The sequence below is a fragment of the Tupaia chinensis genome, unplaced genomic scaffold (assembly GCF_000334495.1).
Source record: "Tupaia chinensis unplaced genomic scaffold, TupChi_1.0 Scaffold146740_1, whole genome shotgun sequence".
NCBI lineage: Eukaryota > Metazoa > Chordata > Mammalia > Scandentia > Tupaiidae > Tupaia > Tupaia belangeri.
The window spans coordinates 2158539-2181825 of record NW_006206595.1 but is presented as its reverse complement, the minus strand read 5'-3'; the positions used below and the strand labels follow the sequence as shown (position 1 = coordinate 2181825).

The window sequence follows — 23287 nt, the reverse complement described above, 5'->3', positions numbered from 1 at the left end:
CTAATTTAGCCAAGTGGTGGATCATTTAAGCCAAACCTTAAATTATCGAGGTTTTTTTCCTCACCTTTATAATCTTTAATATATATCATGACACATTTTAAAGCCCAAGAAATAATGTATTTTAAACATATGTAAAATACTAAAATAAATATGATTCTTTTAAAATTATCCTTACCTGAATTTATATTTCTTTTCTGTATTATAAGGCTTTTACACATGAAACTTAGAGGTTTCCAAATTCTTCTTATTTCATTCTAGAAAAGAAGATATATATGAAAAATAAAACTATCAATGGCTGGGTCAGCCAGGGGCATGATGGTTATGGTAACTGGATTCCACATGGTCAATCCACAGGTAGAGCCGCAAGATTCTTGTCAAGAGAATCAATGTGCGTATTGAGCATATTAAACATTCTAAGAGTAGAGAGAGCTTCCTAAAACGTGTGAAGGAAAATGACCAGAAAAAGAAGGAAGCCAAAGAGAAAGGTACCTGGGTTCAACTAAAGCACCAGCCTGCTCCACCCAGAGAAGCACACTTTGTGAGAACTAGTGGAAAGGAGCCTGAACTTCTGGAACCTATTCCCTATAAATTCATGGTGCGATGGGGGCTAAAAATAAACTAATCTGTGGTCTATAAATATATATATATATATACACACACACATACATATTTTAAGCATCTATTCTGTGCCTAGAATTATGTTTAACACTGAATATGAAGATTTTAAAAAATGGAATGCAATATCAAGTTATGACATGATGTGGTACATATGAAATTTTTATTACAATATAAAAACTACCTTTAATTCAATACTAACCAGCCAGTAATAAATAGATTCACTCCTAGCTTTTTAAGGAACACAGTTTTTGAAATGCTAAACTGAAGATGATAAAAGTTTTAGCTAAATGGTTTTATGAGCACTGCAACTATGGTATAGTAGGCTTTTGAGAACAATTCTGACTTTAAATAGTCCACAATGTATTTTGGCCTTATTGTGTCATGAATTTTTTGTTCAGAAAATGATGTGAATGTACCTGTGAAGAAAAGCCAATGATTTTAACCTAGAATAATATCCTAGAGTGATATCTGTTGTTGTTTACAACATAGAACATAAGCTATGAAAAGTTTTTCTCCATTAAAAAATAAGGTATAAATAGTCTACTATTACATATGAAATCATTGAAATCAAGGTAATGGAGGATTTTTGTGATTGTGAGGCTTTCTAAGCAGTTGATCAGGAAAGAATGAGATAACAGAACATACCTCACCACAGCTATATTAAAACACCAATTATTATATTTCCAGTCTAATTTAGCCAAGTGGTGGATCATTTAAGCCAAACCTTAAATTATCGAGGTTTTTTTCCTCACCTTTATAATCTTTAATATATATCATGACACATTTTAAAGCCCAAGAAATAATGTATTTTAAACATATGTAAAATACTAAAATAAATATGATTCTTTTAAAATTATCCTTACCTGAATTTATATTTCTTTTCTGTATTATAAGGCTTTTACACATGAAACTTAGAGGTTTCCAAATTCTTCTTATTTCATTCTAGAAAAGAAGATATATATGAAAAATAAAACTATCAATGGCTGGGTCAGCCAGGGGCATGATGGTTATGGTAACTGGATTCCACATGGTCAATCCACAGGTAGAGCCCCAGACCTGGCAGCTTGAAAAACACAGCAGACGTGTCAGCATGCATCCAAAATCACAAAAGGAGGGAGAAATAAAGGAAAACGGATTGCAGTGCGACCATTCCTCATGGGGAATACTTTCTCTCTCTCTCTCTCTCTCTCTCTCTCTCTCTCTCTCTCTCTCTCTCTCTCTCTCTGGTGAGTGCACACATACTCTGGCAAATTTAAAGAAAGAAAGAAAAACTATCAATGGCAAGGTCAGAATAGAGTATTTCAAATAATGAGTAATACACAATCAAATAAGAATTCTCACAGGCATGGCATAGTCATGTTCTTGGTGGCTTTGCTTACATCCATAACTTCCCATTACCTGTTATTAAAGATTGCTTTTTCTTTGACATAATTTTATTTGAAAACGTGTTATAGTTGTATTCTTGAATATAATGTGAAGATGATGGACTTGAAATCTCTTTAGTTTTCTCAGAGAATTGTGGATGTTTCTTTCCCAAAATTGGGTAAGTATCAATCCATTTATGAAATCAAACTGCATGAAAATCTCTCACCTCCATGCTGAGGTGTTTCGCAAACCTTAGAATGAAGATGAGAGAAAAATGGAAATTTAAGGAAAACATCAAGACTCTCTGACCCCTGAGGGCCTACAAAAATAGTAGCAGCCAAAATCCATGGTCGTCTTAGTTTTCTGAGTCTTGTGAAACTATTTCAGAGAATTGCAGCATAAAGTTTTTCAGAATTTTGGAGAAAAAAGTCCCTGTGAGAGAGGGCTAAAAAATAAGTCAATTATAATTTCATAACAAGGGCAAACTTCAGCACCATCCCAAGAGGATGACATGAGGAGCAAACACTAAGTCAATTTCTTCACGTTTTGAATACTCTTGGGATAATCACAAAGTTATTTGGACAAGACTCCCTATTAGAAAGTTTTTTTTTTTCTTTATAGTAAACTGGAGTTTGCTTCTCTGTAACTTTCATGTACAGAGAAAGTTACAGAAAAGCAGAGCCTCTACTCAATATTCTGCTTTCTAAAGCTGCATAGAAAACTTCTATTTTAACCTCTGACATCCTTTCAATGTTTATTTATTTATTTATCTATTTAGACAGAGGGAGCTTTTTGGTTTTGGTTTTGGTTTTCTTTACATGTTTTGCTATAGGGCACATGCATTTGCCAAGGATACAGAAAGACAGAAAGTGAGAAATCACCCATCAGGGTAATGGCTTTGCTACAATTCCTTCTTCTCCATTCTACCCTAGGGATTTTGGCCACACATGTATATGTACCTGGTGTGAGTTTCAAGTTGTTGGATCAGGACTTGAACTGCAATCCGCTACATGGGAGTCCAGCACCTTAACCACTACACCACCTGCTGACTCCTCCTTTCAAAAGTTAAAAAGACGAATACATTATTGCTCCACAACCTTCTCATCTCTGGATTCAAAGTTCTTATTTTCTACTAGCATCTTCTTTTAGCAGCAAGTAAATGAGTTCTATTTTGTTAGTGTCCTTGTCAAAAAATTTTACTGTCACAATCCAGCTGGGGGCATCATGGCTGAGGAAGCTGGATCTTGCATGGCCTACTGTGCAATTCAAGTCCCCAACTGTTGGCCTGAAAAACATGTGGAGCAGGTGTATTCGAGTGCCCCAAATCCAGAGAGAATGAAGAAAGAATTGCAGTGTGGTCATCCTGCCTGGGGAGTGCTTTCTCACTTTCCATCTCTGTCTCTCTCTCTCTCTCTCTCTCTGTCTCTCTCTCTCTGGCAAGTGCATGCATCCTATAGCAAATTTTTAAAAATAAAATAAAATAATTATTACCACAATTTGACATCACTGAATACAATCTATTCATTTGAAATGTCACTGCCTAATTACTTGAGATTTATACTTCTTTTAAAGCATATAACAGTAAAAGTGTTGGTCAGTGCATGTACCTTATGCCAAAAAAATATACAAGTGCCTGTCTGGTAGTCCTATTAGTACAGTACACTGAACATGCCAATTCCTTTCTCAGTCCTGATTTAGTGACATAGCTATGACTATAAAAGGCTTGAGAAAACACAAGGAACAATTGGTTTCTCAAAAGTAATAGATTTTCATCAATTTTAGGCACATACTGATAGGATAGCTACTGAGAAAATCATGAAAAAAATTTAGATTGTGTAGAGAGAAACTGGTAAGTTGTTCAAAACTTGATTGAAATACCATCTCAGATTAAGTTTTCTTACCACACACACAAAAACTTACAACATAAAGAAAAATAAAGGAAAAGAAAACAGGATTACATGTGTGAGGTAAAAAAGAAAGAAAGATAATGAATATGAATGAAGGAAAAGATATGGTTTCCTAATCAAGAAACATATGGTCCTTCATAAGGTTATAATGTTAAGAAAGTCAACTGGCCTTTGTTCCTTCTGGATTGAATTGAGAGCCTAGTAGTTATTTTGCTTTGTAATATCAATAGAAAATCACATTTTATAATTCACATAACAGAATAAACACTATCTTTGAAAAAAATAAGGAAATACCAGTGTTGAAACAAATAAACCTATACCGAAAAAATGGAAATGTATTACTCTTGTGTGCTTATTCTTCCAACAGTCAAACATGCCATCTAGTTCCCAACTGTATCCCCCTGTCATCCAACACACAAATGCACATGTGTGCATACAAACCCAATCTGTATTGATTAATGGTGACTTTTTTCCCTAAAGAATTACTTGTTTAATTTTACTTATTTACTCATTTATTTTTATTTGATCAGAGTGAATCACAGAGAGAGAGCGAGAATGCAAGCCGCCAGGTCTAGGACTTGAACTGTGTCAGCCATGTGGGAGTGTCCAGCACCTTAACCACCACGCCACCTGCTGGTCCCAAAAGTGACAAGTTTTAATGAGCTCCTATTCTAGTTATCAAATTACTGTAAGTGATAACACTACATTGTCAATTTTCTAAGGTAGTATTTTTAATCTAGTGCCTTAAATAATCCTCGAGCTCATACTTTTTTCTTTATTGTCACTGCTATAGTTGTAATCCAGATTTTGAACGTCCTTACCTCATGAATATGTCCTCATGAATATGTTTTTTATCTTAATCTTACCTGTTTTTCTCAACATTCATTTTTTGTAAGCTTCCAGATTTTAAAAACACTAGTTTAAAGCTTTTTAAAACACTATTTCAATCATGTAAATTCTTATGAGATTTCGTTAGTTATTAAATTTCTATTTAGCAATAGGACTTTTAACTACTCCCCCAATTGTAACTTCCGTGGAATCACATGAGATGTTTCATTCTGCATCCATTCTTCTGACTCAGTGTGGGCTCAATACGTTGGTTTGGATTAACTCAACACTTTCTCCTTGGACCTAGTCATAAATCCTACCCACATCTAAGATTCTGTTCCTGTCTCCCCAGAATTACCATTTTCTTGCTTCAAAAGCCAGCTTTGGTACCATTTTTTCAAGGACTTTTTTAATATAACTGTGGTCATCTTCACATATGGTAGCATCTAGCCATTCATTGGTTATTCTATGTATGTATTTTATACTTCCAACTGCACTTTCAACTACTTTACAATGGAACACATTGCTCTAAAAAGCCCTTTAATACCACAATTTGCAGTGCATCATAGGTACTAATTTATTGTTTTATTTATTGACCTCATTTATAGTTTTTTGGAGTAATGAGCAACAACTACAGTAACAAAATAATTTATTGAAATTATTGAAAACTCAATTCATGACAAGCGTTTAGTTGACAGGAACTGAGCCTTTTAATTTTCAAAACAATTTTATATGCTAGGCCCAATCTCTTAAGTACTTTTGTTATCAATTTAGAGATGATGAAATGGAAGTTCAAAGACGTTTAGTATCAAGGTATGGAGCCCAAATCCTAATAAATTCTGGCTTTGGAAGCAATATTCTTAGCATTAAACAACAGTATAATATTTTTACTTAGTAGAACATAAATGATAATATTAAACAAAATCAATGAAAAGATAAACTTTATATATGCTAGCTATAAATTTGTTATTGCTTTGCTTGAAGTACCCTCATTATAGATATAGCAACCAGAACTGAGTAGAAAAAAACTTCTTGTATTATTTTTTCTACTTTTCTGAGTAACACGAATTACTAAATGTCTACTTGAATATGTAATCGCACAAAAAAAATCTACAAATACTAGAATCGATAGCATTCACTTAATTGAAAAGAAATGATACAGTTCTACTACACTTAAGACTGAAATCTGATATGATAAAAGACTGTGAACTGCAGTAAAGATAAAATACAAATTGGAGAATTTCAAACAGCATAAACAACATTCTGGCACATAGTGCAAATGTTTATTAACAATCAAAAAACAAATCATGTGATTATACATTTGAGCCACACCTGGAGTGAAAAACCAATAAAAAACATTTTAAAAACTTATTGCAAAATAATGTAACTAATAAATGGGCAAAAATTAAATTTAAAACCTCTGTATGCTATTTAATTCCCTCTAACTTAAGAAAAATATTTATATAGACCACCCACAGTAGCACATGCTGGTTGCTGCAGCTACTCAGCTGGCTGAGGCCACATGGGCAGCTCAGACTCAATCCTGGTCCACCCTAAAAGTGGTCATGGTGGTGCACACCTATAGTCCCAGGTACCGGAGAGATTGAACATAGTGATACCCTATCTTAAAAAAAAGGAAAGACCAAAAATATGTGTACAGGTACATAAACAAACATTAATGTTGGTGAAAGATGTATCTGGAAAATAAGCTTACAGGTAGTTTGGTATTTTATGTTTGGAGTAGGACCAGATTTTACACAAGACTATTCATTTAATAATATAACAGTTAAAATGTTCATTACTTTTAAAATTAATGAAAGTTGTAGATATGGATTCTCTTTGGCTGATTCATACATAATATTAACTATAGATAGATATATTGGGTTGTCAGGAAAGTCTTGATGCATTTTTGCATAAGAAAACATAGAAAATATATGTCATGACTTTTCCCACAACCAATAAAAATATAAATCAAACTCAGTATAAATCAAAAGAAAGGATTAAACTATGAAGCTAGTGAAATGGATATTTCAGCTCTAAGTACAGGGAATATATGCCACCTATCCAAGTACATCATAAAACATGATTTAAAATTCACAAAAGATGTGGGTCAGCACTTATTCTCACAATTTTTTATTTTATTTTATTTTACTTTATTTTATATATTTAATCACTATACATCACTTAGCTTGTAAAGTGAATTTACCCATTATGAATAAACTCCATGTCAGTCCAGTTGAGGATACTATATACATTATCATCAACAGATAATCATCCATCTGTATCCCATAAATATCTTGTCACTCTATTTTTCTACTTGATTCCTTTCCTTACACTCTCCTTCTTCCACTCTCTTCCCACACTGTCTCCAGTATCCATAACCATTTTACATGCTTCTATATCCTCTAATCTTTTAGTTTGTGCCATAGGGTGCAGACAGTCAGTACATATTAAGTGGAGACATACAATGTCTCTCTTTCATAGCCTGGCATGCTTCTCTCAGCAGTAAATCTGTGTTCTTCCACTTTCTATTATATTCCAGGGCCTTCTTGGGTTTTTTTTTTTTTTATGGCTTAGTAGTATTCCATAGAGTATATGCCACATTTTTTCTATCTATTCATCTGTTCATGGACATTTGGGTTGGTTCTATGTCTTAGCAATTGTGAATAATACCACAATAAACATAGATGTGCAAGCACTTTTCCAACTGATGGGAAGAGAATGCTCATATCCTTTGGGTCTGTTTCCAAGCTTCCTTTTGTGAGATAATTTTGCTAAATATATTTGCAGTCCCATTTTTGTTCTTCAGTTATTTCTTCATTTTTCAGGGGAAGCAGATTCTATGTTTTCAAATTTTTGTTGCATGTTGTGGAGCTTGGTAACAGCTTTATTTAGTGACATTATGCTAATAAGATTAAAGTCATGAATGCTAACTAGATGAAGCATGAAGTTTTAACACAAATTCTTCTTATTTTCTGTCCATACTTTTCTCTTCCTTTTAAAGAATTATTTATTTAACTTTATTTGCTGGGTTTTGGTTTTGGTTTTTTGTTGTTTGTTTGTTCGTTTGTTTGTTTTTGACCAGAGAGAGAGAAAGGGAAGTGAGAAAGCAAGCTGCCAGGTCCAGGATTTGAACCACAGTCAGCCATATTGGAGTTCAGCATGCTAACCACCTCACCATATGGCAGCCCTATCTGTCCATAATTTTTTATAAACAGTATACAGGCATGACTTATTTGATTGTCAGCAATAAACCCATGCTTCATGACATGGAGATTCCATAGTGTCATTACTTCTTTCTCTCCTTCATTAACATCAGAAAATTCTTCAATTGCATAATAGTTTTTTTGTCTTAGCCAGTCAGGATCTTTTCCATCTTCACTATCTCCTTCCATTTCTTGTGGACAGAGAGGTAAACAGGTGTCACTATGGAAATACAAATGACTATGGCCACCACTGTAAGTCCATTGCTATTCCACTTCTCCATCTACAGATTCAAGAATTCAGACATGCTTGCTTTTGTTCACTTTGGCCTGCACACAAGAAAGTGTGTGTTAGGTGTTCTAGTTTCTGACCCATTGCGACTAAAAGCAAATCCAGGTTAGTGATGGATACCTGTAGATTTCTTGCGTAGAAGCCATCATAACACTGACAGAAACATCTATCCTAGCACCTTTTGTATGATAAATGTAATTGTATATAAATCTGCTATGGCAGAGTTTGAGATACATGAGTAACTATATAGTTTGCCACAGTTCAATGTGCATTAAGGGCAATGTAGGTCATCTCTTGCTTCAGTTTGTTGTCTTGTCTTGTTGTTATATAGAAACTGATAAAATATTCTTAATTTTAGTCAGTTTTGATTTGAAGCACATTTTTTTTCTTGTTTGTAGTCAATGATTCTTTAACAGCAATAGTTTGAGTAGGTTTAACTGAACCTGGCTTGTTTTCTTAATGGAGACTCTGAATTTCTAGTGGCAAGAGGTTTGGCAATAGGAGCTGTGGATTTATCATTGGCCTGGCCTGTCCACCAAAAGTGAACTGCAATGTAGGTTCCGGAGAAAGCATTTCAAAAGGAGGCAGCCTCTTACCATCAAGAATAGTCTCCCATGTTGTTCTTTTTTTGCTTATTTGACATTCTTCCATTTCTGCACGGCTAGGTCATATTCCCCCTCTAAAAAATGTAAGAACCTATTTTTATCAGATATGGTCATTCATTCAACTACTGTCTTTTCCCCACCTTCATGATTTTGTTTTCTTCAGGCTGGAAGTTCTTTGTTGACATCAATATTTTCATTGGTGTCTCTATTAATCATTCCATTAAACTCTCTTCTTCCTGAATGAGTCACTCTAAATAGCAATGAGTATGACTTCACCATATGGCTGTTACCAAATTCAAGTTCATTACTGGAAATTGCAAGGGATGGGAGAATTCCATCTTTTGTTTAATTGAGGTCAGGATTCAAAGGTACCTGGCTTCTATCTGTGGAAATTTGCCTGATAGGACAACTTATATCTTTTCTTTTTTTGTGGCAAACTTTTATAAGCAGGACTTCTAGGGTGACAGGATTTTCTTCATTTTCTGAGTTTTGTGATGGCTTATCATTTTTGTGGTAGAAACCAGTAAATGTAAGCTGCAAATGAGCTGATAAGCTATGAGATTCTTGCTCTCCTTCCATTTTTCTCTACTCTTGATAACATATTATCAACTTTATAAATGTTTTCCTTTTAATGTTTGTTCTGAGTTTCGATGAGACATGTAAGAGTTCTGTGTAAAACTATTGGTGCTATGAGATTTTGAGTTTGAAGAAATCTATAGATTTTTGTTGATTTCTCAAAGACCCAGAGGAATCACCTCTCTGTTCTCACATTCAGTAGTCCCTATTGCTATCTTATCATCTTTTGCTCTAACATTAACAACAGCTCCACACCCGTCATCACTGTAGTCATCGAAAGATTCTCCTACAAGCACAGCAATGTCTCTAGCCAAAAGTAATCGAAGTCACTTGTCTCTGCTGCTTGTTCAATGTAGTTAGCCATCGTCTTCTCCATTTGTTTTTTTCATCTTCCCACATAGGCTCAATACCATCCTTAAAAAGCAAATAGTCACAGCCAAGCATTAAATTACTAGACAGCTAGATATGGTTGTGCAGAGCCCAAAAGTCTTCAGGAGTATCAAACTCAAAAATTAGTCATCAAAGCTTTGCTTGCCAAGTTTTGTTTTTGTCATTTTTAAAAAACCAGAGCTCTCATCTGTTCTCTAGACAATGTTTATTATAGTGTTCTGGGTTAGCAACCTCCTGATTAGATTCTGTTTCCTCCTTCGCTTCTGTAGGTGGGGGATTAGGGATAAGGATGTTTTCCAGTTCCACAATCGCCATCTTAGAGTTTTATCTCACAATTTAAAATACATCTTATGAATATATATATTGCCGCAAAAGGTCCCTGCAATAAGAGAATAGGGCGAAGTTTTTGTTTTTTTCTTTCCCTGGGGATTCTTCTCTGCCATCTTTCTAACCTTCCATAATTAGTGGACAGGAAGACAGAAGGAAAACAAAAATTTGCATTTGAAAGACACGGTTATTAGGACCTACCATCTCTATTCACATGCCAGGTAAATCTAGAAAAGTTTCAGAATCTCTCTGTTGTAGCGTTCTCTTGGTGAGCAATATTAGTTTAAATTTCTACTAGTTACTTAGTCTTACCTCTGGATTTAGAAATTTTGTAATAGAGTCAATTTCTCTCCACCATGGTCTGACATCTGCTAGGACTATCTTTAGAATCTGATAGTCTAATGGCATTTCACTGAAAGTCAGTTTCTGTATTCTGTAACACGAGTTAGATCTAGTACCTATAGCTCCTGTGAAACACGTACGGCTGAGAGTCATAATTTAATCTGCATTTTTCTAAATATAATAGCAAATTTTAGATATTGCCTGTGAAACAACTGATGGAGTTTATCTATTTGTTCATTTGTTTTTATAGGGACAAAGAGAACATTTTAGTTTTGAAACTGGAGTCTACTTTTCACATTGGATACATTCTTTGGAGGTCATGTCAGAAGAGGTTGCTAAAATAAACAATTGTGTGAAATAGTCATTAAGTAGTTTTGGTGTCAGTGGAGAACGCCCAGGAGCTTCTTTGAGAGGTTTTTGCCATAGGGCGCGTGCACTCGCCAGACAGACAGAGCGAGACATAGAGACAGAAAGCGAGAAATCACCCCCCAGGGGGGATGGTCACGCTGCAATCCCTTCTCCGCCATTCTCCTCTCGGGATCTTGGGCATGCACGTGCAAGAGCCCGGCGTGTTTTAAGCCACCGGGTCGAGGACACAAACCGCGGTCGACTACGTGGGAGTCCAGCGACATAGCCGTTACGCTAACTGCTGGTTCCCAACTTCTTTAGTTTTCGAAGTTGGAGGAGACAAGTTAGCCCAGGAGAAGTTCACTGGGTGCCTCTGTGAGAGTCTGTAAATCATTAGGGCATTTGAGTTGGACCTCTACGCAAAAAACAGACTTCCCCATCATGCGCCTACAACCTCTCTCCTTGATGTTTTACCATAACACAAAAACTTCCGTCATTATCTGTCCTATCTAACAAGCCCAGAATTTCCCCACCGGGATTTATTATGTCTTGACTAATTTCAGGCAGAAAGTAGTTTGCATTAAGATTTAAATTTAATGAATTTCTGAGTAACTTTTTTCTGTTCCATTTGGCATGGTGCCTTGCAGACCTACTCAAGTTTTTGTGACTTTTGTTGTCATTGTTATAATTGTTTCCTAATTGCTGTAATAAAAGTGAAAACAAAGAGTCAAAAATTATGATTAAGCAAACACTGTCTAGGAAAGCTTTTCAGTCTGCCAAAAACTTTTTCATGTTGTTTCTTTTCCACAAAGAAAAAGCAATTGGGGAAAGAGAGAATTGTATGATCTGTAGATAAATAGATGTTTCCTTTTAACTTACAGAGTCCTTCACCATCTCATTATTTTTATCCCTAGACTAGACATGAATGCAAATATGCTTAAGCAGCTATGTTGATTCAGAATTGAAATTATGCACACACACATACACACATACAATTTCAAACAAAGAAAAGGCCCCCAGAAGGCTCAACATAATCTGTAAAGAGAAAAACAGATACATACTGTACTAAAATTTAGAAAGATCTACTATACAGAGAAGTTTTTAAAACCCTTCAGAAAGAAAATCTTAAAAGAACTAAGAATGATATTGCCATCTGAGTAGAGTCAAGAACTCAGGATCTAAACTTTCATAATGTTAGTGTAAGAGTGCCTTACTCTCAGGTACACGAGGCCTGAGAAATTTTAACACAAGAAAATGAACCTTTTGAGAATTGTTGGACTAAGTATAAAGAGTCAGAGCAGCATGGCAAATAAAAATAAGTTTGAAAAGCAGTTCACCCATTCAATAGTTATATGATGACCTAACATCAGATATTTAACCTCCTTAAACATCAGTTTCTTTACATTTTTCTTTAAGTTGTTTGTTGTTTTTCCGTTGGTTTGTTTTCTGTTGTTTTGTTCTGTTTTGTCTTAGGGCATTTGGACTTGCCAAAGAAAGAGAGAAAGTGGCAAATTACCCCCTGGGGAAATGGCCACACTGGAAACCCTTTTCCTCTATTCTCCTCTCAGGATTTTGGTAATGTATGCATACTCCCAGAGTGATTTTCAAGCCTCCAGGTCTGGGACTTGAACTGTGGTCAGCCATGTGAGAATCCAGTTTCTTAACGACCACGCCACTTGCTGTCCCTTCTTCATCTTTAAAACAGGGATAATGACAGTATGGACTCTAAGGACTGTGATAACTAAATGGGTTAATGTATTTCATGCATTTCTAAAACTGTCATAAGAATAGTACACTTTATTTTGGTACTGCTTACAAAAACGATGCAGCTAACATACTTCATGGTGAAAAAGAAGATGAAGGCATACAAATTAGTTGAAATGTCTTTATCCATATATGATGTAATTCAGCATACAGAAAATTCTATAAATTCCCTCCCCCTAAAAAACTTGGTGAAACTAAAAGGTGAATTTAAACAAGGTCTTAGATAAAAAATTAATATCTAAAAATCTATTTATATATAATAACAGATCATTGGAAAATAAATTCTAAAAGAATACCACTTATGTCATCAAAATACACACAAAAAGATACTTCAGTACAATTTTAACTAAGGATGAGTAAGCTTTGCCAAATTTAAAACTACAAAAAAAAAAAAAGAGAAAACCTGATTAAATGGAGAAAAATATGTTTATGGATTCAAAAAGTCAACATTGCTAGGATGTTTAATTTACTCAATTGATCCATAATTTAACAAAATCTCAGTTAAAATTACAATAAACTATTTATTTAAAATGTTTTATGAGGGACCAGCAGTTGGTGTAATGGCTATGTCACTGGACTCCCATGTAGTTGATCATGGTTTGAGTAGCAGACCTGGTGGCTTAAACTCACACTGGGTGTGTGTGTGTGTGTGTGCGTGCCCAAGATCCCAAGAGGAGAATGGAGGAGAAAGGATTGCAGCATGGTCATCCCCCCTAGGGGGTGATTTTTTGCTTTCTGTCTCTCTGTCTCCCTTTGTCTTTCTAGCAAGTACACATGTCTATGTGTGTGCTTTGCCTATAGCAAAAAAAAACTCTCCAAAAAATAATAATAATAAAATAGTTTTTGATTAATATTACCTAATTTGAACCCTAACTATAAAATTACAATAGTCACATTACAATATAAAACTGTAGTATTAAAGCATTGTCATGAGAAAACAATGAACTAGAAGACAGTGGCAGAAATAAATTCAAATATGTAGTTAGCTGCTTTTCAACAAATGTGCGAAGACTATTCAATGGAAAATAAGATATTTTAAACAATTCGTGATGTAACAACAAGTAAACATATGGAATGAAATTAACTTTGATCTTTATTCTGCATCATATGACAAATTAATCCAAGATGTATAATTTATTTAAATATAATTAATATTGTCAAGCCTCTGGAAGAAAACATATGACAATATCTTAATGGTCTTCGATTTCCCTAAGATGTCTTAGGATTTTTTTAAATAGTATAGTTGACAAAAATTAAATAGCTTCCTCTTTAGAAGATACTAATTAATAAAATTGAAAGGTAACTCACAGACTAGAAAAAGTATATATTTTGGACAAAGAATTAATATCCAGAAATAGGAAGAAACATCTATTTTAAAAACTAACTCTAGGAGCCATCAAGTGGTGTAGTGTTTATATTACTGGACTCCCACATGGCCAACTGCAGTTCCAGTCCCAGATCTGGAAATTTGAAAATCATGTTGTGTGTGTGGGCATATGTGCCCAAAATTCCAGGAGGAGAATGGAGGAAAAGGAATTGCAGTGTGGTCATCTCCTCTGGGGGCGGGGGCAGGAGGCGGGGGGAGGGTGATTTCTCACTATTCCTTTCACTCTCTCTGTTTCTCTTCGACAAGCTCAGGTGCTCTATAGCAAAAACCTTAACAGAAAAAGATTATTTTTAAAATGAACTCTGAATAACACAGCTACATGTCTATCTGAATGCAGAGAAGCTGAGGATCACTGAAGATTAAACTTCCTACATTGGCACAAATATGCACTACGCAGCCTCTCAGCTGCAGGGGACCAGCCTCGGCAGGGGTGGGTTGGCTCGATGGAGGCGACACTGGAAAGAAAGGAAGACTAAGGTCTCGGTGCCTTTTCATGCACGTCCTCAGCCGGACACTCCCAGAGATTGCTCTCTGAGGTTTAAGCCACTGGGTCCGAGACGCGAACCGCGGTCGACTACGTGGGAGTCCAGCGACATAGCCATTACGCTAACTGCTGGTTCCCAGTTCATAATGTTTTAACAATAGAAACCATTCAGGGTTTGATTAAGGGCAGGTCTATTAATCATCGATACAGTTCAACAATTGTTTGATTGATGAAAGCAGGTTCCTGGTAACTTCAAGCAGTGCAGTTTCAGGAAACAGTTCCAGCAAGCAGAGTTAACTATCAACCGATGTTCAGCAGCAGCCGTCTTATGATTACTAAAAGAAAATCTCAAGCATAGATATTAGTTCTTATGGATTTTCATAAAGAATGATAATTATATAATTCTATAGGGATCTAAAACTTAAGGAATCCTGATATATTTACCTATCCTGAAGGGGTGGAGTTAGTGTTCACTTGATGAGGGCGGGTATATAGCCTTTTCAACTGGTGGTGAATTGACTAATAAGTTAATGAAAAACTTTAAAATGGGTTTATGGTGTTGTGGATACACTTGTGTAGCCTATGGCACCACTGTTATGTATATTGTTAGAACATTAGTTACCATGAGATGGGAGCGTCCTGGACCAGTTTCGGCCTAGTCCTATTGTACGTGAAAAGATTATTTATATTAAATGTGTCTTGAAGGGCCTTCCAAAGATCAAGAAGAACTTTAGCACACCCTTTACTGTGCCCAATGAAGTGTTGTAATTAACAGTAAGTGGTCAGGGTAAAGGGGAGTGGTCGGGGGGACTTTTTGGGAAATCTTACCACACACTCAAGATGTATAAGGGAGCTATGTAATTCTTTTATAGTAGTATATCAGGGAGTCAGAGTGGGGTCACTTCCAGCAAGGCTATCGCAGTACTGGAGCGAATAACAAGCGGTCTTGCCGACATGCTAAATGACCCAAGCTTGTTCCAAGGTCGGGGAGCATACAGTCGCGGCCTTGCCAACTTACTGAACCGACCGGAAGCGATGCTCAAAGGTCAAGGGGCTCAGACAGGTCCTGGAGCCCCACCGGGTTGGACTCCCCCACTCAGCCATTTTCCAGTGGGCATACATAAGGCAACTTCCTAAATCTGAAAAGAAGTAACCAAACATTCTTGGATATCCAGTAGGCTATCATTTAGCAATTACTAAGTCAAAGTTGTCTTTCTTTGATCTTTATGGTTTATCTCTAGAAAAGTATCCTTTAAGAAAAAATTTTCCTAAGCCAAATTATAACCTTATAACAAAATATTATTATACCATCACTGATTCTGTCACTTAGACCCCCAAAATATAAATACTAATATTTAGATGCAAACAATAAACAGAATTTATAAAGGGATATGAATGTTAAAGAATACTATAATCATTTTAATGGAAAGCTCTATCAAAAATGAGAAGTGAGTTTTAATTTTTAAATTCATAAATGATTAGTCTGGAAATTAATTAAAGTTACAATGGTTAAGCCAACCTTGGTTCTGTCAAAACTATTTGGCACACCATTCTTGGAATGCCTACTTGCCAACTGTTTTTAACCTCTCTTCCTTTCTTTTTTCAGTTATGAGATAACCATTTACTTTATGGGCCTTTCCACAGCACACCTAAAGTCCTAAGTTTGATAGAGATAAAGTTTCATTATTATTATTATTTTATAAATTTGCTATAGGGCTCATGCACTCACCAGAGAGAGAGACAGAGAAAGGGGAAGTGAGAAAGCACTCCCCATCCAGGGGGAATGACCATGCCCCAATCCCTTCTCCTCCATTCTCTCCAGATTTTGGACATGCACGCATATGTGCCCACCATGTTTTCAAACTGTGTAGTTGGCCATATGAGATCCAGCTACCTTTACTATACCACCTGGCTGGCACACACTTTTATTGTTTTAAGTCAACTGTGGTTGCTTAATTTCACTTTCCAATGACTACTTTATGCATGAGCTGCTAATAATAACACAATGACTGCTAATAAGACATAGAATCAAATATTGTACTGCTCCTGGGAAAATTTTTCTTAATTTCATAGAAGGACATTGTATTGTATTAATAATTATTCTAAAATTTATAATTAAAGGAAAAAACATTAAACATTTATCCTGTCTTTCCCATAGGAACTCTATTTCTTTTCTTTCTTTTTTTAAGAAAGATTTTTGCTATAGGGTGTGTGCACTAGCCAGAGAGACTTAAAGTGAGAAATAACCCTCTTGGGGGAATGGCCACACCACAATCCCTTCTCCTCTATTCTTCTCTCAGGATTTTGGGTACTCATGCACAAGTGTCCGGCATGAGTTTCAAGCCACTGGGTCCAGGATTCAAAGCATGGTCTCCATATGGAGTCCAGCGATGTAACCATTATGTCATCTGCTGATCCCTAGAAACGCTATTTCTAAAAGACCAAACTTTCTTGCCAAAATTAAATGTCAACTGATACATTTAGACAACATTAAAGAAAAATTTATTCAATAAAGATCTTCAGTGACTCTTCGCTAAGCAAATAGTTAAAAGAATGAAGGGGGGGGAACCAGCAGTTAGCGTAATGGCTATGTCGCTGGATTCCCACGTAGTCGACCGCGGTTCGTGTCCCGGACCCGGTGGCTTAAAACTCACACCGGGCGCGTGTGCGTGCGTGCCCAAGATCCCGAGAGGAGAATGGAGGAGAAGGGATTGCGGCGTGACCATCCCCCCTGGGGGGTGATTTCTCGCTTTCTGTCTCTATGTCTCTCTCTGTCTGCCTGGCGAGCGCACGCGCCCTACAGTGAAAATCTCTCCAAAAAAAAAAAAAAAAGAAAAGAATGAAGGGGAACGAGGTATTCATCTGATATCAAAAAATCACACATAAATTATTTGGTGTTGCAAAAACAAAAACAAAAATGAATAAATAAAAGAAGGACCATAATTTCACATGGTGAGATCAGAGACAACATGGTAATTTATTTTTTGAGAGGTTTTCGCTATAGGGCACGTGCACTCACCAGACAGACAGAGAGAGACAGAGAGACAGAAAACGAGTAATCACCCCCCACGGGGGATGGTCACGCCTCAATCTCTTCTCCTCCATTCTCCTCTTGGGATCTTGGGCACGCACGCACACGCGCCCAGCGTGAGTTTTAAGCCACTGGGTCCCGGACGTGAACCGCGTTCAACTACGTGGGAGTCCAGTGACATAGCCATTATGCTAACTGCTGGCTCCCTCAACATGGTAAAATTTTAATCCAATGGTAAAATTTTACATCACTCATGGAGTACAACCTATAATTATATCTCTAATTATTTTTCACTCTAACAAACTTTTTTTTAAAGGCCTACAACATAAAGACTTGGTGATTTCTTCCTTTGGGCAGGGTGATGCTACTACAGCCATAAATGGCTTTTGTTGCTGACATGCAAAGAATGGTAGAGCAAAAGGTAGGAAGAAACCTGTGTCCTTAATGAGGTCCTCAAGCCACAGAATTAAGGTTCAAGGGATCTCCAGCAACCTAATTATGAGAAATAATAAACCTCATTCAGTGTAAGCTATTTGGAATAGTTAAGTCTTTAGTTTCCTGATGCTAAATGCTTTTTCCGTGATTCTGCACACTAGGGCTCTTCAAAAAGCTTAGGAGAAATGTGTCTTATGAAAAAACTATGGAGGGATTTCAAAATTTTAGAACCAAAATTATCTTGTACTTGGATTTCATTTTTCCACAAACATTTCGAAGTGGTTTTTTTTTTTTTTTTTGAGAGATTTTCACTGTAGGGCGCGTGCGCTCGCCAGACAGACAGAGAGAGACATTAGAGACAGAAAGCGAGAAATCACCCCCCAGGGGGGATGGTCACGCCGCAATCCCTTCTCCTCCATTCTCCTCTTGGGATCTTGGGCATGCACGCACACGCGCCCGGCGTGAGTTTTAAGCCACCGGGTCCGGGACACGAACCGCGGTCAACTACGTGGGAGTCCAGCGACATAGCCATTACGCTAACTGCTGGTTCCCTTGAAGTGTTTTAATATGACTGGAAGGAAAGACAAGAAAGAATGATTTGCACGTACGTGAAAAAGTGAAACTGTTTGAAAATAACTGAAGTGATAACAAAGTCAAAACAGGGGTCAATCATGAGGTTGCCAAATAGGAGAATTCTACTCTTAAATAATGAGAATAACATTAAGTTTGAGGACTCCATATCAGATCTGAAACACACATGTACACACATCAAAGCTAAGGTCTACTCAAAATTGGGTTTTGTTTTCCTTTAAAAAAAAAATTCAAAAAGTTTGAAAGGAGTATGGTAGCCATTTTTCAATTTATGGACACAAAATGTTGATCTGGAGTTCTAGACAGGCCAGCCTGCATGTTGAGGGCTCTGTTTTCTATTTGTAGCCTTATTATACCAAACTTGGGAGTGCCTCCTTTCTCTTCTCTACTGGCTGAACCATAGACAAAGTGTCCTCAATTTTCAACTAGGGAAAAAAAAAAAAAAAAAAAAAAAAAAAAAAACCGGGGAAACCCGGCTGTGAAAAAGGTTTACAAAATGTTGATCTGGAGTTCTAGACAGGCCAGCCTGCATGTTGAGGGCTCTGTTTTCTATTTGTAGCCTTATTATACCAAACTTGGGAGTGCCTCCTTTCTCTTCTCTACTGGCTGAACCATAGACAAAGTGTCCTCAATTTTCAACTAGGGAAAAAAAAAAAAAAAGAAACAAACAAAAACACCTGGAGATACCTGCATGTGAAAAGGATCTTCTTGAAGCCCAGCCAGGAGAGAAAGCGAACCAGATCAATAGTTTAAAAATAAGGAGCCCTGAGTTTCTTTACTTAATAAACAGGTTTTTGAAATCGGGATATAGTTTCTATCCTAAAAATAATAATGAGTTAATAAATTTGACTAACTTTTCATTTTTAATCTATATGACAAAATATACCATAAATAATACTAACGGGCAACCCACAGGCTGGAATAAAATCCAGCTATGCCTACAGTCACCTAAGGATTGCTTATTCAGAAAATTCCATTATTTCATATCAATTTATAAGAAAAAATAAATAACCAAATAGATGAGCACACTAATGATAAGGAGAAAATAAAACGAATATTTTAAATTGCACTCAACACCACTAATAATCAGATAGATATTAAAGTGTTTACCATTTTATATCCATCAGTTGGCAAATATTGGTTATAATCATACCAACATTTTTTAAAGAATTATTTTATTTAACTTTATTTATAAATTTACTTATTTTAATTTGACAGGAGAGGGACAGAGGAAGAATGAGGAAGAGAGAGAGAGAGAGTGAGAAAGCAAGCTGCCAAGTCCGGGACTTGAACTGTGGTCAGCCATGTGGGATTCCAGCACCCTAAACTCTCATGCCATCTGCCAGCCCCCATACCAAGTTTTGATGATGATAAAGAAAAGTGAATGTTCAAATACTTGGAGTTTAAACTGGAACAACAACCTATTTGGAGAGAAATTTTATAAATACCTAGAAAAATGGAAGATATACACATCCCATCACCCAGCAATTTCATATGTAGACATATACTCCAAATGAATCCCCAAATACATATATAGCAGATACATAAATGGATGCATTTCCATTTTTACTATAAAAAAGGTGGAAAAAACAAATTCTTAACTAATAAGAACTTGAATTAGTGATTTATTGATTTATAGGTTATAGATTTTTAAATGAGTAAGCTATATATGTGTGTGTCTCTGTGTGTATGTTTCTATATCAGAATATTTACATCTTTCAAACAATAAACATAATGCTGAGTGATGAAAAGAAGTTATAAAATGATATGTATGAAATGATATCATTTCCATGAATTCTCAGTAATACTGAACATATGATGTGTTATCTGTGGGTATAAACATAAACAGTGAAAGTCAAAATCTATGCATGGAAGAAAATGTAAATGATAGAGGTATAAAATTTTAGTGATATATTGGGACCAGCAGTTGGCGTAATAGCTATGTCATTGGACTTCTATGTAGCTGACCACAGTTCGAGTCCCAGACTCGGTGGCTTAAACTCAAACCAGGCACATGTGCATGCATGCCCAAGATCCCAAGAAAAGAATGGAGGAGAAGAGACTGCAGGGTGGCCATAGTGATTTCTTGTTGTCTCTCTGTCTCTGTCTTTCTGGTGAGCACACACACTCTATAGCAAAAACCTTTCCCCAAAAAAAATTTCAGTGATAGATTATTTTAATGTTTAAACTTGAAAAAGAGAGCTCTTCAGCAAATATGAAAACTGCCACTCACTGAGTTGAGGTGTTAGTAAGTGGCTGTGTATTCTCTGCTATAGTATTAAAGTAATTTAGTTATTTTAAAAATTAAAATAATGGTAAATTGTCTTAGCAAAATCTAATAATCATGAGCTTACTTTATTTTGACTCCCTGGTCTTTGAATAATAACCTAAATTTCCATTTGTCCCTCTTTTACTCCTATCCCATATGTGCTACCAATTAGGACAAAATGGTGCCAGTTGACCTCACGTTACCTGTTAATCTAAACCCAAACTCAAGCTTACAACCTACCTTTTCCTAATGTGTCACAGTTTAGAGGAGCAATTTCACCACATGCTCAGATAAACCATAAAATGGCCAGCAGGCTTCCACAAAAAAATACCCTATACAAAGTAACCAACTGGAATTGATGGTACCAGAGCATTTGAGATGCAGCAACTTTAGACAGAATAAAATGCATTAGGTTTCTTTCATCTGAGTGGGACCATTAGAGCTCCAAAGACCTGTTTATAGGAAGGAATCTGGCACCAAATTTAAGTCAAACTATTTATCACTGAAAAGCCAATGCTTGGGAACCAGCAGTTAGCATAATGGCTATGTCGCTGGACTCCCATGTAGTCGACAGGGGTTTGCGTCCCGGACCTGGTGGCTTAAAACTCACACCGGGCGCGTGTGCATGCATGCCCAAGATCCCAAGAGGAGAATGGAGGAGAAGGGATTGCGGCGTGGCCATCCCCCCTGGGGGGTGATTTCTCGCTTTCTGTCTCTATGTCTCTCTCTGTCTGGCGAGCGCACACTCCTCTAGCGAAAATCTCTCAAAAAAAAAAAAAAAAGCCAATGCTTGAAAGTTTATTTTATTGAGAAGACCCCAACTTGGAAAACAGTGGACTAATGTCCAAAGATCATCTCCAAAGTCCTGGACTAGGTAGAAGAATTGAAAAAAAAAAAAAAAAGCAAATGAGAGAGAACTATATACTGTTTTGCCCAGCAAAGCAGTTCATCCTTCATCCTTCCCTTGACCAGTCAGTGGAGGAGACTTGTTGTCAGTATTATTATTTTCAACTATTGCTGGGCTGGCTGAACCTGATCTTCAGGGCAGAAGTTTCTAATATTCCTAGAGCACAGCTACCTTCTGCTTTCAAGAGTCTTCAGTATCTGGTCTCTACAAAGTCTCAGGGGAACCAGCAGTTAGCGTAATGGCTATGTCTCTGGTCTCCCACGTAGTAGACCGGGGTTCGTGTCCCGGACCCGGTGGCTTAAAACTCACACCGGGCGCGTGTGCGTGCGTGCCCAAGATCCCGAGAGGAGAATGGAGAAGGGATTGCGGCGTGACCATCCCCCCTGGGGGGTGATTTCTCGCTTTCTGTCTCTATGTCTCTCTCTGTCTGTCTGGCGAGTGCACGCACCCTACAGTGAAAATCTCTCCAGAAAAAAAAAACAAAGTCTCAGTAAAACTATTATTAAGTTCTATGCATAAATGTGAACCATGACTTACTGTGCAAATGAGAGAAAATATGCTGAAGGCAGCCTATAGTACTTTAACCCACGGCGTTAGACTTAATATGGAGCTACTTTGGTTCTTCACTTATTGTTACAGACCAAGATCCAGCATAGTGCAGTGGCATAGTCTGTAGGTACTGAGACGTGGCGATGGAAGCCACATTCCAAGTTTGAATTCCTAGCCCAGTCAACCTGAACACGCTAGGTGTACACACACTTGTGCCCAAGACCCTGACGAGCTGGAAGAAAAGGGAACAGCAGAATGAGCAAACCTTGCAGAACATGCTTCTCTCTCTCACTCTCATGTGCTCATGTGTACTCTCTATATATGTATTAATAGCATGTCTTAATATATAATTAATATATTATTTGTAACAAGTTCATTTATTATCATAATTGTATTATTTATCATAAAAATAATTTCAAATCAGATAGTTTTAGGTTTGTAGGTGTGATGTGTGTGACGCTTGTAGGGTCGGTCAGTTGAAATAACCTAAAGGATACGTTATTGCATCCTAAAATTCCCAAATGTTAAGCAAATGTCTGTATTCCTTTGGGAGGAAAAAAAAATAAACATATGGCATTAGAATAAATCAGAAATCTTCAAACTAGCACATGCAGATAACATAAACTACCACAAGGTGGCACCAAATCCCCAGGATAGCACCATCAATAGTCATGGGTCAGAATAATCTTGAGAGCTGTAATGAGATGTTTTAGAACACTGTATCCTAAGTGTTCAATTTAAAATGAACTTCAGGATCAATTTAACTCAAATTTCCCTTTATCTTCCAAAAACGTTTCTGAGTTTCTTAAAAATTAGATGATTTGTCCAAAGTGAAACAAAAGATTAGTGACAGCACTAGGATTAGAACTTTATCTTATAGCATCTAGGGCAGGCTCCCTAACAGCGTTATAAATCTTTATTATAAACCTTCTCTATCCCAAAGCCAGATAATTGTCATTACTGATAAATTATATTCATAAATATTAAAATATGTGAACTGTGAATTGAACAACTTTTTTCTTGGGTTATCTTGAGACAGGAGTTAGATCCACTTACAGGTAGGGTAAGA

At 36.6% G+C, this 23287-nt stretch overlaps 2 pseudogenes; both read right to left on the bottom strand.

The window, feature by feature from the left end:
* Positions 1-7443: 7443 nt before the first annotated feature.
* On the bottom strand, positions 7444-9551 carry LOC102469883 (polycomb protein SUZ12 pseudogene; annotated as a pseudogene).
* Position 9552: 1 nt separating this feature from the next.
* On the bottom strand, positions 9553-10099 carry LOC102469448 (eukaryotic translation initiation factor 4E pseudogene; annotated as a pseudogene).
* Positions 10100-23287: the final 13188 nt, after the last annotated feature.